General features: G+C 40.0%; 1 long non-coding RNA gene across 1 annotated transcript in view; it reads right to left on the reverse strand.

The window, feature by feature from the left end:
- The window catches only part of LOC125452882 (uncharacterized), a 112,505-nt gene that overhangs the window by 394 nt on the left and 99,785 nt on the right, over positions 1 to 12,326 (reverse strand). The window lies entirely within an intron of this gene.

The raw sequence follows: 12,326 nt of genomic DNA on the forward strand, positions 1-12,326 counted from the left end.
AATCAGGCTCAGCCTGCAACTAACCTCCAGGCCTAGACTAAGAAAAAAATGAATAAAAGTTTGTTTTGTCTGTTTTGCTGAATTCCTTTTACTATAAACTGTTTCAAAATCCACATATCATCTCCAGGTCCAAACTGAAAATGATAATTGAATTTTTTAAAATGTGAAAAATCCATGGAGGCTCTAATAGTCTGCATAAATGGGCTAATATTTAACAAGGCATGGCAAGTGAAGCCCTGAAGTGGTCTGTGCTAGTGCTGCATATCAATAACTTAAATGAGGAGTGTAAAAGATAAGTTAGCTAAAGTTGAAGACAGCACCGAGTTAGACAGGAAAGTATGTTTTGATGAAAACATGAGGTGTTTTCAGAAGATTATTAATAGGTTAGGTGATGGAATAAAAATGATGCAATAAAATGTGGGAAAATTTGAAGTTGTTCACTTTGAAAGGAAGAGCAGAAAAAAAAGTATTGTTTAAATGGAAAATGACTGCAGGTTTCTGAGCTGCAAAGGCTTTTGCTTGTTCCAGTGCATGAGTCATCAAAATGATGATTAAGTGCTGTCCTTTATTACAAAAAGAATTGAACAGAATTGTAGATCTTATGCTTCAGTTAGGCAGAACATTCTGAGAAACTACATTTTGAATACTGTGCCGTTTTGGTCTTTTATTTAAAGAAGGATGTAATGCATTGGACACAGTTCAGAGAAAGTTTGCTAGATTGATACTACTAGTGAGTGGGTTGTCTTATGGGGGTAGGTTGGTTAGGCTGGACTTGAGGGGTGACTTGTAGTGAATATAACCCTAAATGATCTTGAAAAAGTCGATTTTGGTAGAATGTTACTTGTGACTTAATAAGCAGGGACACTGTTTTTAAAATTAGTGATCACCCTTTTGGGACAGAGATAAGGAGAAAAAAAATTCTGACAGTTGAGTAATTTTAGAACTATGACTCAGAAGCAGATTGAAGCAGGATCATTTAACACTTCGATGACTGATGTGGATGGATTCTTTGTTAAATGGGAAATTGGAATTTGAAATACAAACAGATCCAGATGAATTTATGGAATTTTAGAGCAGATGTGAGGGACTGAATGGTTTACTCCTGTTCCAATTTTATATTTTTGTATATATATTATGATCAAGGAAACAGCTTAATTATTCAATGTATCCAACTTACCTTTGCTGTAAGTATAATGGACACAGGCATGCCAGTGAAATATTTTAAATGAATAGGCCAGCGTCATAAACAGCATTTAGATCAAAATCATAAATCATAGCTAATCAACTGCTTCCTTCAAGTGTAGAGAGAAACAGAGGAAGGATCAGTAACTAATATGGACACAGGATGCCACAAACTGCAATGAAAATATAATCAACTAAATTTTATTGCATCAGTGAAGGAATAAATGTTGGTGACAATACAAGGTAATCAGATCAAATAATGCCACAAAGTGACTTTCATTCACCCAGGGGGCAAGTGGGCCCTTGAATTGAATGTCTCATTAATAGTATATCTAACAGTCCTTTCCTCAGGAGAATCATATGAGGCTTGGAGAATGTCTGGCCATTGGTTCACGTGTCTGTGTGAGTTAGGGGCCAGATTTGGGATCTATGTTCCTCAACATGGCCAATGAGGAGCCTGCGTATTCAGCTAGCATTGGCAGCGAGTGACGGGCTGCCCATGTAGTTGGCCAATCAGAGTGCTGACATCTCTCAACAGTCAAGTGAGGGTTCCTGCAGCAGCTAGGAGACCAGGAAGTGTGGCACCAAATGGTGGTGCCATTGGAGTCGTCTAAACAATTAATTATTGTAAGGGTGGATGGCAGAGGACCCTGTGTTCAGAAGGAAAATGCTTAACATGTGGATTACAGAGACACGGGTGTATACTCTGTTGCCTATGACCCTGTCTTTGGCGGATGAAGCCTTTAGCTGTGATGGTGTCCAGCCTTCTGCAGTGAAAACATTTTGATTAATCTGTTAATATTCTAATGTGTTAGGGCAGCAAGATGGTTCAGTGGTTAGAACTGCTGCCTCACAGTACCAGGGGTCGGCGCTCAACTCCATTCTTGGCTGATTGTGTGGAGTTTGCATGTTCTCCCTGCATCTGTGTAGGTTTCCTTTGTATGCTCTGATTTCCTTTCTCAGTCCAAAGGTGTGCAGCTTAGGTGGATTGGCCGTGCTAATTCTTTTAGACTTTGTTGTCATGTGTACTCAAGTACAAGAGTACAATGAAAAGTTTATAGTGTCACCACAAGACACATTGTTACAAAAAAAAGCTGAAATACAAAGTAGTAAGTGAAAAAGTTAAGTAGTAGTTCATGGAATAGTAGGAAAATAAAGAAATAGGTAATAATTTACATTGAAGCCTTTTGTAGTTTAATCTAGGAAAATAAAGGAATAAGTTAAAAGCTAAATTTCATTGTGTCCAAGAATGTACGGGCCATGTGGATTAGTCGTGGGAAATGAGAGATAATGAGAACTGCAGATGCTGGAGAACCCAAGATAACAAAGTGTGAAGCTGGATGAACACAGCAGGCCAAGCAGCATCTCAGGAGCACAAAAGCTGATGTTTCGGGCCTAGGCCCTTCATCAGAGAGTTGTAGGGTTACAGGGATAGGATAGAGGCCTAGGTCTGGGTGAGATGCAATTCAGAGGATTGTTCTGGACTTGATGGGCTGAAAGACCTGTCTTCACACTGTAGGGATTCTGTGTGTCATTCCACTGCTTGTAAAATGCCAGGAGACCCTCTTTGCCTTGAACTTGAACCTGATTTATTTAAATTAGCTGCCTGTCACCTTACGCTGGTCAAACTGGCCTGAGATTCTATCAATACCTGAACGACACACATAAGAACTTGAAAGAACAGGAGTCTCATCATGCCCATGTCTTTCTGCAGCCCAAACATGATGGGAAGCTATAGGACAGAAGTAGGCACATAATCAAGAAGAAAATTAATCCTCTTGGCTATTGTCACTCAGCTTATGAAAGATTACTCTTTTTTTGCTGTTGCCTCACAATTGCATATTTTCTTTTCCATCCTCATTATCAATACTACATAATGAAACACATAAGAATAGTGATCTAACAGTACAAAAAGCTGGAATTGGTTGAAAAAAATACCAATTTTTATACCATTAATCTACAAAACTAAGAGGATTAAAGCATAAACAATAAATTCTCATTCTCCAGAACTTCTTGGTGGGTTTGTGCTGCTCCTTCATTACAGAAAGAATTTGGCATATTCCTAAATAACTGACCATTAAATGCAATGTGGAAAAAGTTTAGGAGAAGTAGCATAAGTATCTTCTGCAATGTTAAGGATAATTGGCTACTAACCAGTTGTTTATCAGGGATTGATTAACTCCATGTGCCAGCTTATTTAAAACAGTAAAACATCGTTCAAGACATGAGGCAGGAATTACAACAATCAAATGATTTGTGAGTATGGGCAGCTTGCAAACCTGTATAGTCCACTTGGCAGGCAGAGTTACAACATTGTATATATGCAGCACATGGAGCTCTTAAACACCAGGTACACAAGCCCTTTTATCAATAATGGTCAATAACTGTCTACCAATCCATTTTGCTCACAAGATCACAGTAAATGGGAGATGTAGGCATGTAACAATTCATGTGTGTTTTGCTGTTCAATATGATCGTGGAGTATCTTCTGTCTCAACTCCACATTCCTGCTCATCCCCACATCCCTTGATTCCCCAAAAGACTAAACCTCTCTATCGGAGCCTTAGATATATTCAGTGATGGTACATCCACAACCCAGTGGGTTAGAAAATTCCAATGATTACTAACCATTTATGTGAAATGGTTTATCATCAGTTCAGAAATAGTCTCAGGATGAACAGTAAATTATTTTGGCCTGTGGTCTAAGCCTTCAGCCTGCGAAAATAGTCTCTTAACACTTAGGTCTATCTTCCTACACCTCTCAAAATCTTGGTATTTCAGTGAGACTAACTCTTGTTCTTCTAAGCTTCAGAAAGTAGAGGCTCAATGTTATGTTACTCTATCCCAATGGACAACCCCTAAAACTCAAGAACTCAGCTGGTGAAAGTTTGTCATACCTCCAGGGCAAGGAAAATTTAGAAAGTGAATAATTTAAGCAGTTCATTTCTTCAGATAATACGTTGTTGAATTTATTTTTCTTTATCTTTTCCTTTTTTTTCTCTCAGTGCAATATTTCATGACCTTAGACCATAAGACCATAAGTTATACGAGTGGAAGTAAGGCCATTCGGCCCATCGAGTCCACTCCGCCATTTAATCATGGCTGATGGGCATTTCAACTCCACCTACCTGCACTCTCCCCGTAGCCCTTAATTGCCCTCGAGATCAAGAATTTATCAATCTCTGCCTTGAAGACGTTTAACACCCTGGCCTCCACTGCGCTCCGTGGCAATGAATTCCACAGGCCCACCACGCTCTGGCTGATGAAATGTCTCCTCATTTCCGTTCTAAATTGATCCCCTCTAATTTTAAGGCTGTGCCCATAGGTCCTAGTCTCCCCACCTAATGAAAACAACTTTCCAGCGTCCACCCTTTCTAAACCTTGCTTGCTGCTTTCTCATCTGTGCCTATTTGAGTCTAATTCACCCTCTTTCTGAGTCGTTTTATTGTTTCATTCTCTATCCTAAATTCATACTGGATTGTTGGTCCCATTCTGCACTGGGCCCACTATTATTAGCTCATGTGTCCAGGATGATAGTGTGCAGCTGTTCTTTGACTTGAATGGTGCAGAGTTAAAATCCAGATAACACCATGAATCTCCAGTATGTTCTGACCTAACATGATACTGCTGGAACATGATTTATCCTACACCGGTAATAGGATCTCATTGACATAGAGAACAACAATGAACAACATCTCCTATGGTGAGTTCGGTGTTGAAGTATATTTAATCAGGTTGGAGAGTAGCAGGTGGTAATCCTGATGTGTTTCCACTTCCACTCTGTTAAATCCAGAGCCATCAGGACAATGGAGGATCTCCCTACTCTGACCCTAAGTAAACCCCTTCAGTGAACAATTAATAGCTAATAAAATGTCTCACTCCCTGCTGCTGATATTAACTTGGTGGCAGGCAGGGGGCTCTCTGTATAAGGAGAATGGTGAGTAAATCATATGGTGTTGCGGGTTCCTGGAAGGCTTCCTTGTTCATAGACACCTTGTGCCTGAACAAGAGAATCAGAGAAGGGGATGGGGTTTTACTGAGACCCAACTCCCTGCCCCGGCTGCTGACCAACTCAGCCAGCAATCTGCCTCCAGTCTGTGGCCTTGATTCCAGCAAGAAAATGAGGTCTGCAGTGTGTGTTGTATCAGCAACAACCAGCTACCACCCCAGTGACATTACCACTTCGACTGGACTGTGGGACCCCAGTCAGCAGCTCTCAGTAGGCGGAATTTCTGTCCCAAAGGTCATTGTACCCTGGGAATACCCACCACCGGCTTGGTAAATGCCTGAAAAGCGACACAGGGCTCTCACTCCCACTCCAGTCAGTGGGCAGACCCTTAGTGATTCCATTATATACCATTTGCAGACCTTCTTTGTCTTAAGTTCGTGAAGTAAAATATTAAGGGTCTTGGCAGATTGTAGATTTGGTGACATAAATTACACTTATGCCCTGTTTGTAAGTAATCACAAATAGAGTAGTTTTGTTATTGAGCAAATTGTTGGAAGATGTGACTGTCTACTAGCATTATCGCTGGACTGTTAATCTAAGGGACCAGGTTTGAATCCTACTGTGGCAGATAATGGCATTTGAATGCAATTAAAAGTAAGTCAGGAATTAAGAGTCTGATGATAACCATGAATCCGTTGTCGATTGTTTGAAAAACCCATCTGGTTCCCCTAATGTCCTTTAGGGAAGGAAGCTGCCATCCTTACAGCTCTGGACCACATGTGACTCTAGATCCACAGCAATGAGGTTGACTCTTAACTGCCGTCTGGAATGGGCAATAAATGCTGGCCTTGCCAGTGATGGACTCATCCCACAAAAGAACAAAAAATGGTAGCTGAAAGCATTACTGCTTGTTGATCCATTTTAAGCACAACCTACCCCATTGTGAATTAGTTGGAAATCAGCTGCAAGATTTTTTTGTAACTGTCTGCCATTGGTTTTGAATCAATGAAAGGGTTATTTCACGATTCCCTTAAACTTACAGAGTAGCTTTTCGTCTCTCAAACCCAGCCCACATTGGAATTTACTCCTCCTGCCTTCAGCCAAGACCACAGTCTTTAAATCTGCATTCAGTTGCAGTGTGTTCCATTGATCGTATTAAGGGATTGGCCAAATTAATATGAGTCAGTACCAGGGAAATCGATCTTGCAGAAATATGCTGACTATTTTTGTGCAGCTTTGAGTTTGAGATTGGAAAATAAATTTCCTTTATTTATGGTTTTTCTTTATTGGATCAGTAGAAGATATATTTACATTCTGTTTTGTTTATTTCATGTTTATGTTGTACATTGGAGTTAAAAGTCTTAGACAGGGAATGTACCTGTTGGTGTGATACACATTTAAACAGGAATACTTGCTTCAATATATGTAGTTTCAGTTTAAGTAGCGGTTTTCAGGCACACGTCTGTTACTTAAACTGGGGTTTAATCCTCAACTGCAAAAATTAGCTTGTGCTGAATGTAAACTGGCGCCTAAAATTCAAGCAGACTTTACAGAACATCGGATTATTTCTGATGAACTATAAATGAAACCATTACCTTCCAAGTTCATTACCTTCTGAGTTAGGTAATGTTGAGATAGCTTCTAGAGATGAACAAAAAGGAAAGAAATCAAAGTAATGGAAATTATGTTTAATCATGGTTAAATTGATGAAGAGGTGCTGGTGTTGGATTGGGATGGGCAAAGTCAGAAGCCACACTACTCCAGATTATACTCCAACAGGTTTATTTGAAATCGCAAGCTTTTAGAGTGTTGCTGTTTCGTCAGGTCCCGACGAAGGAGCAGCCCCCAGAAGCTTGTAATTTTAAATAAACCTGTTGGACTATAATCTGGGAAGTGTGACTTTTGACATGGTCAAATTGAGTAAGAGTAATACCTTCCCATTCCAACATAACTGCATGGAAAGATTCAAAATTGTTGAATCAGTCAGCATTTACAGCAAATAGCGCTTATCAAAGTTAATTAGTTTGAGAGAATAACTGACTCTAAAGATTTCTATTAAAAATCAAGCTTGTACGTTTGGATAGGTAAAATGTTATAAATAGAACTGTTAATTAGATAAAACATTTGAATTCTGTTGATACTTTTGAAAGGTAAATGTTAACAAGTTGTTCTCAAGGGATATTGATAGGATGTGGAGCTGGGCTGAGAAGTGGCTGATGGAGTTTAACCCTGAAAATTGTGAGGTGATTCATTTTGGAAGGACAAACTTGAAAGCAGAATACAGTATTAATGGAAAGCTTCTCGGCAGTGTGGAGGAGTAGAGGAATCTTGGGGTTCATGTCCACAGCTCCCTGAAAGATGCCACCCAGGTGGATAGAGTTGCACAGAAGGCATATGGTGCGTGAGCTTTCGTGAATAGATGGATCAAATTCAATAGCCATGGAGTTAGGCTCCAGCTATACAAAAGCCTGCTTCGGCCACATCTGGTGTATTGTGTCCAATTCTGGTCACCTCATCACAGGAAAGACGTGGAAGCTTTGGAAAAGGTGCAGAGGAGATTTACCAGGATGTTGCTTGGACTGGAGGGAAGGTCTTACGAAGAAAGGTTGAGAGAACTCGGGCTTTTCTCTTTAGAACAACGAAGGATGAGAGGTGCCTTGATAGGGGTGTACAAAATCATCAGAGTGTATATATATAGTGGACAGCCAGACTTTTTCCTCAGGTGGAGGTGGCTATTACGAGGTGGCAAAGTTTTTAAAGTGAGTGGAGGTAGATATAGGGGAGACGTCAGAGGTAGGTTCTTCATTCAGGTAGTGGTAGGGGTATGGAATGCATTGCCAGAGAAGGTAGTGGAGTTGGCCTCATTAGGGGCATTTAAGCAGCTATTAGACAGGCATATGGATGATAGTATAAGGTAGGGGTGGAGGTTCGAAGGACCTTGGGTTTAGAGTAAATGTTCGGCACAACATCGTGGGCCAAAGGGCCTGTACTGTGCTGTACTGTTCTCTGTTCTATGTTCTATGTTCTATACAGTGCCCAATTATACATTTGGTACATACGTTACTGGAAAAAGGTAACAAACACCATGTGACCAACTATTTATCTGGCAAGAAGAAATTTGTCAGGGTTAAAGGAAGGGATTTAATTCATTATTATGGGCAAGAAGATTTCACATGAAGAAAATTTTCATAATGGATAGACTTCTGGACACATCACTGCGCCTTGGGAATGTTTATAAGAGATTTGGGTACATTTAATGTGGTTTAAAAATGTACAGGGTTTTAACTGGAATAAAGTAGCAACTTCTGTTGAATAAGATAATGATTCTAACGCACTTGATGAAGGGATTGCATGAGCTATACACAATCTAATGATTTAATACCCTTTGGCTGAAGCATTGGGCAACCCAACATGTAGTCTGGATGGTGGCAGGCATGTCACCTCTGGCTCCTGATAGGCATCATCAAAATTAATTAGTTAGTGTTAATTATATCTGTTGCTATCAAGCAATAAAGTTGCGCTTTATGTCAGACAAGTGCCTCTTCTTGTTGATGGTCTCCGGTAGACTATCTTGTACCATTGACAATTAGCTAGCAACTTTGACTGGGCAAAGAAAGGACAATTTGACGGGACATTTGTGGTGCAGTCATAGTGTTCCTACCTCTGGATCAGGAAAGCTGGGTTCAGGTACTACCTTGGTTCAAATCCTACCTGCTTCACGGATGTGTCATAACATCTCTGAACAGGTTGATTAGAAATATCTAGAAAGACACAATTTGCAGTGGCAGTGTACTACCTCTGATCCCGAAGGTTCAAGTCTCATCTGCCCTGAAAGTGTGTCAAAACATGTCCAAACAAATTGAGCAAAATAACTAGAAAAGACAATTTGGAAGTGCTCTTGTCGAAGTGTTCTTGCCTCTGAACCCAGGAAGCCTGCTTTCAAGTTCCGTCTGCTTCAGACTTTTGCCTGTACAGGTTGATTAAAGAAGATTTAAACTGGTCACATAACATTAATACTGTTTCGCTCTCTGCTGGTGCTGCCAGACCCTTTGAGTTTCTCCAAAATTCTCTGTTTTTGATCAAAAGTGAACTATATTGTATATATCAAGTTCCAGCATCACAGTGTTTTAAAATTGCACCCTTCACATTGGGAGCCTGTGGTGCAGTAGTAGCATTCCTACCTCAGAGCTAGGTATCCTGGTTCAGTTCCCACATACCCTGGATGTGTGTGACAGCAAGTCCAAATGGGCTGAATAACAATAACTAGAAAGGACAAGTTGAACATGCTCTTGTGACAAGGTGATAATGTCCCGGTTCAAGTTTCCACCAGCTCCAAAGGTGTCCTACAACATGCCTGAACAGGTTGACTCAAAATGTTAGAAAATATCAAGACACGGCAATTTGAGCTTTTTCAGCCTCTTGAGGCCAACAAATCCTGTACAGTCATTTAAGCCAAAGCTGACTTGTCAGAAATATCTTCAGCAATTTTCAGGTACAGCAGTCATTCATTTTACATTATTTTTCAATGCCTTATTGTTATTCCTCTGAAATTAATGTAATTCTAATAATGTATACAAGTTAAGATGGCTTTTCCATCTATTTTGAACATTCAATGTAATTGTAATGCTATCATTGCTGGTTAATTAAGCAGTTCTTTGTTTGGAAAGGGTAACATTTTCATATAATTCAGTGTTACTTGCTGATGTAGCACTTATAATTCCCTTTATGCAGGATGGTATTGCATTGCTGGAGATTGTGGAGAATAAGCAGTGCCAATATTTCACCAATGAAGACGTGACTATATTTCTTGCTAAGATGGGAGAAAGGTGGACAAGAATTCTTTGAATGTGAAATGCATGCTGCTATGACAAATGAAAAGCATTGCGTAGAAGGACTTTTCTGCCATCATTTAAGCAAATACTGCAGATCCCAGGATGGTTGCCCAATGCCAGAAGAGGTGGGATAATCCAATGTGATCTACTAAGTTATACAGCAGATTTAACTTCCAAATTACAAGTGACAGGGAATTAGGGTAGAATATATAACTATTGCACAAAAAAAACAGAAATTGCTTGCAAAACTCAGCAGGACTGACAGCATCTGGAGGAAAGAAGGAGAAGCTATGTTTTTTGAGTCTGGTGATTCTCACTGAGATTGATAGATTTCTGGATTGAGATGCTCTTTTTTGGCTCAGTTAGAGACAACAATCAATGAATATTGTAATCGTCAACAAACAGAATATTCCATGTCAATATTTCATTCAAGTCCGCACACACGCTCACACACGTGCACACTAACAGATGCGCACGCACACACACGTGCACGCACACACGTGTGCACACACACACGCGCACGCACACACGCGCGTGCGCGCACACACACACACTCACACACACACGTGTAAATCTATAGGCTGAATTTGTATTTGCAGATAGTTCTATTTTGTTCAACAATTACTCAATTTACAGATAGTCAATTTGGCATTTTATAAATTCCTACTTTACAAGTGAAACCAGTCTGACTCCAAACCAAAACACAAATATAAACAAGATCTCACACCTAACATGCATTGTCTGACCTAAAATGTCACCTCCTCTTTATACTGATAAAACCTTTAGTTCTCTCAGTGCAGTGACTTGAAAGGAATTCAGGGATTTACATATTAAAACTTCTGAATAAAAATTTAACAGCATCTTAGATTTTTTTAAATACATCCTTATCAGTGGAGTGACGCTTCGAACTATTAATTATAAAATCTGTGTCTGATACCGTTTCACTAACACCTGAAGAAGGAGCAAGACTCTGAAAGTTAATGTTTTTAAATAAACCTGTTGGTCTATAACCTGGTGTTGTGTGATTTCTAACCTTGCCTACCCCAGTCCAACACTGGCATCTCTGTATCATGACTAATTAGTAAAGTTAGGTCACATTGGATTCAGGATGAGTTTGCCAATTTGATATAAAATTGGTTTAACAGCAGAAGACAGAGCAGGATGGTGGAGGTTAGTTTCTCAAACTGGAAATCAGTCACTAGCAGTGTTCCACAAGGATTACTTCTGGATCCTCTTTTGTTTGTCATATAAATAAATGACTTGGATGAGAATATAGAAGGCTGGGTTACTAAGTTTGCAGACAACGCCAAAACTGGTGGCATAGTAGACAATGAAGAAGGTTTTCTCAGAATACAAGGGGACCTTTATCAAATGAGTCACTGGGCTGAAAAAATAGCAGATGAAGTTCAATCTGGATAAATGCAAGGTACTGCATTTTGGTACAACAGGGACAGGACTTGTACACTTAATGGTAGGGCCTTGAGTAGTGTTGTAGAATCGAGAGACCTAATAGTTCAAGTATGTAATTCTTTGAAGTTTGCAGCACATATAGACAAGTTGGTTTAAAAAAAAGTGTTTAGCACACTTGCCTTCATTCCTCCGTCCTTTGAGTATGGGAGTTGGGAAGTTGTGTTGAGTTTGTGCAGGATGTTGGCGAGGCCTCTTCTGAAGTGCTTTGTACAGTTCTGGTTGCCAGAAGATCAAGCTGGAGAGGATTCAGGAGAGATTTACTAGGATGTTGCCAGGCATGGAAGTTTTAAGTTGTAAAAAAAACTGGATAGGCTGGGGCTTTTTTTTTCCACTGGAGTGTAAAAGGGTGAGAACTGACCTTGTAGAAGTCAATAAAATCATGTAAGGTATAGATAGCGTCAATGGCAAGTTTCTTGTCTTTAGGATGGGGATGTCAAGACTAGGGGACTTAGTTTTAAGGTGAGAGGAGAGAAATTTAAAAAAGACATGGGGGCAATTTTTTTTTCACAGAGAGCAGTTTGCATGTGGAATGGACTTCCTGAGAGAGTGATGGGTGTAGGCACAATTACAATGTTTAAAAGACGTTGGGGTAAGTACATGAATGGGAACTGTTTGGAGGGAAATGGACCAGGAGCAGGCAGGTGGGACTTGTTTAGTTTGGGATTATGTTTGGCAAGGACTGGTTGGACTGTTGAGCTGTATGAATCTATGACTCTATATCTAGGGAAGGTGGGACTTTGGCCCAGGCTTTTGGCTCAGAGATAGGAACGCTACCACTGCAGCAGAAGAGTCCCTTCCCAGGCTGCATTCTAGCTGAACTCCAAATAACATTCAGAAGAAAAGAAAATCTCTAACATGATCAATCCTGCTAGGTGAATCCCAGTAACCTCCCA

The sequence above is a fragment of the Stegostoma tigrinum genome, chromosome 4 (assembly GCF_030684315.1).
Source record: "Stegostoma tigrinum isolate sSteTig4 chromosome 4, sSteTig4.hap1, whole genome shotgun sequence".
NCBI lineage: Eukaryota > Metazoa > Chordata > Chondrichthyes > Orectolobiformes > Stegostomatidae > Stegostoma > Stegostoma tigrinum.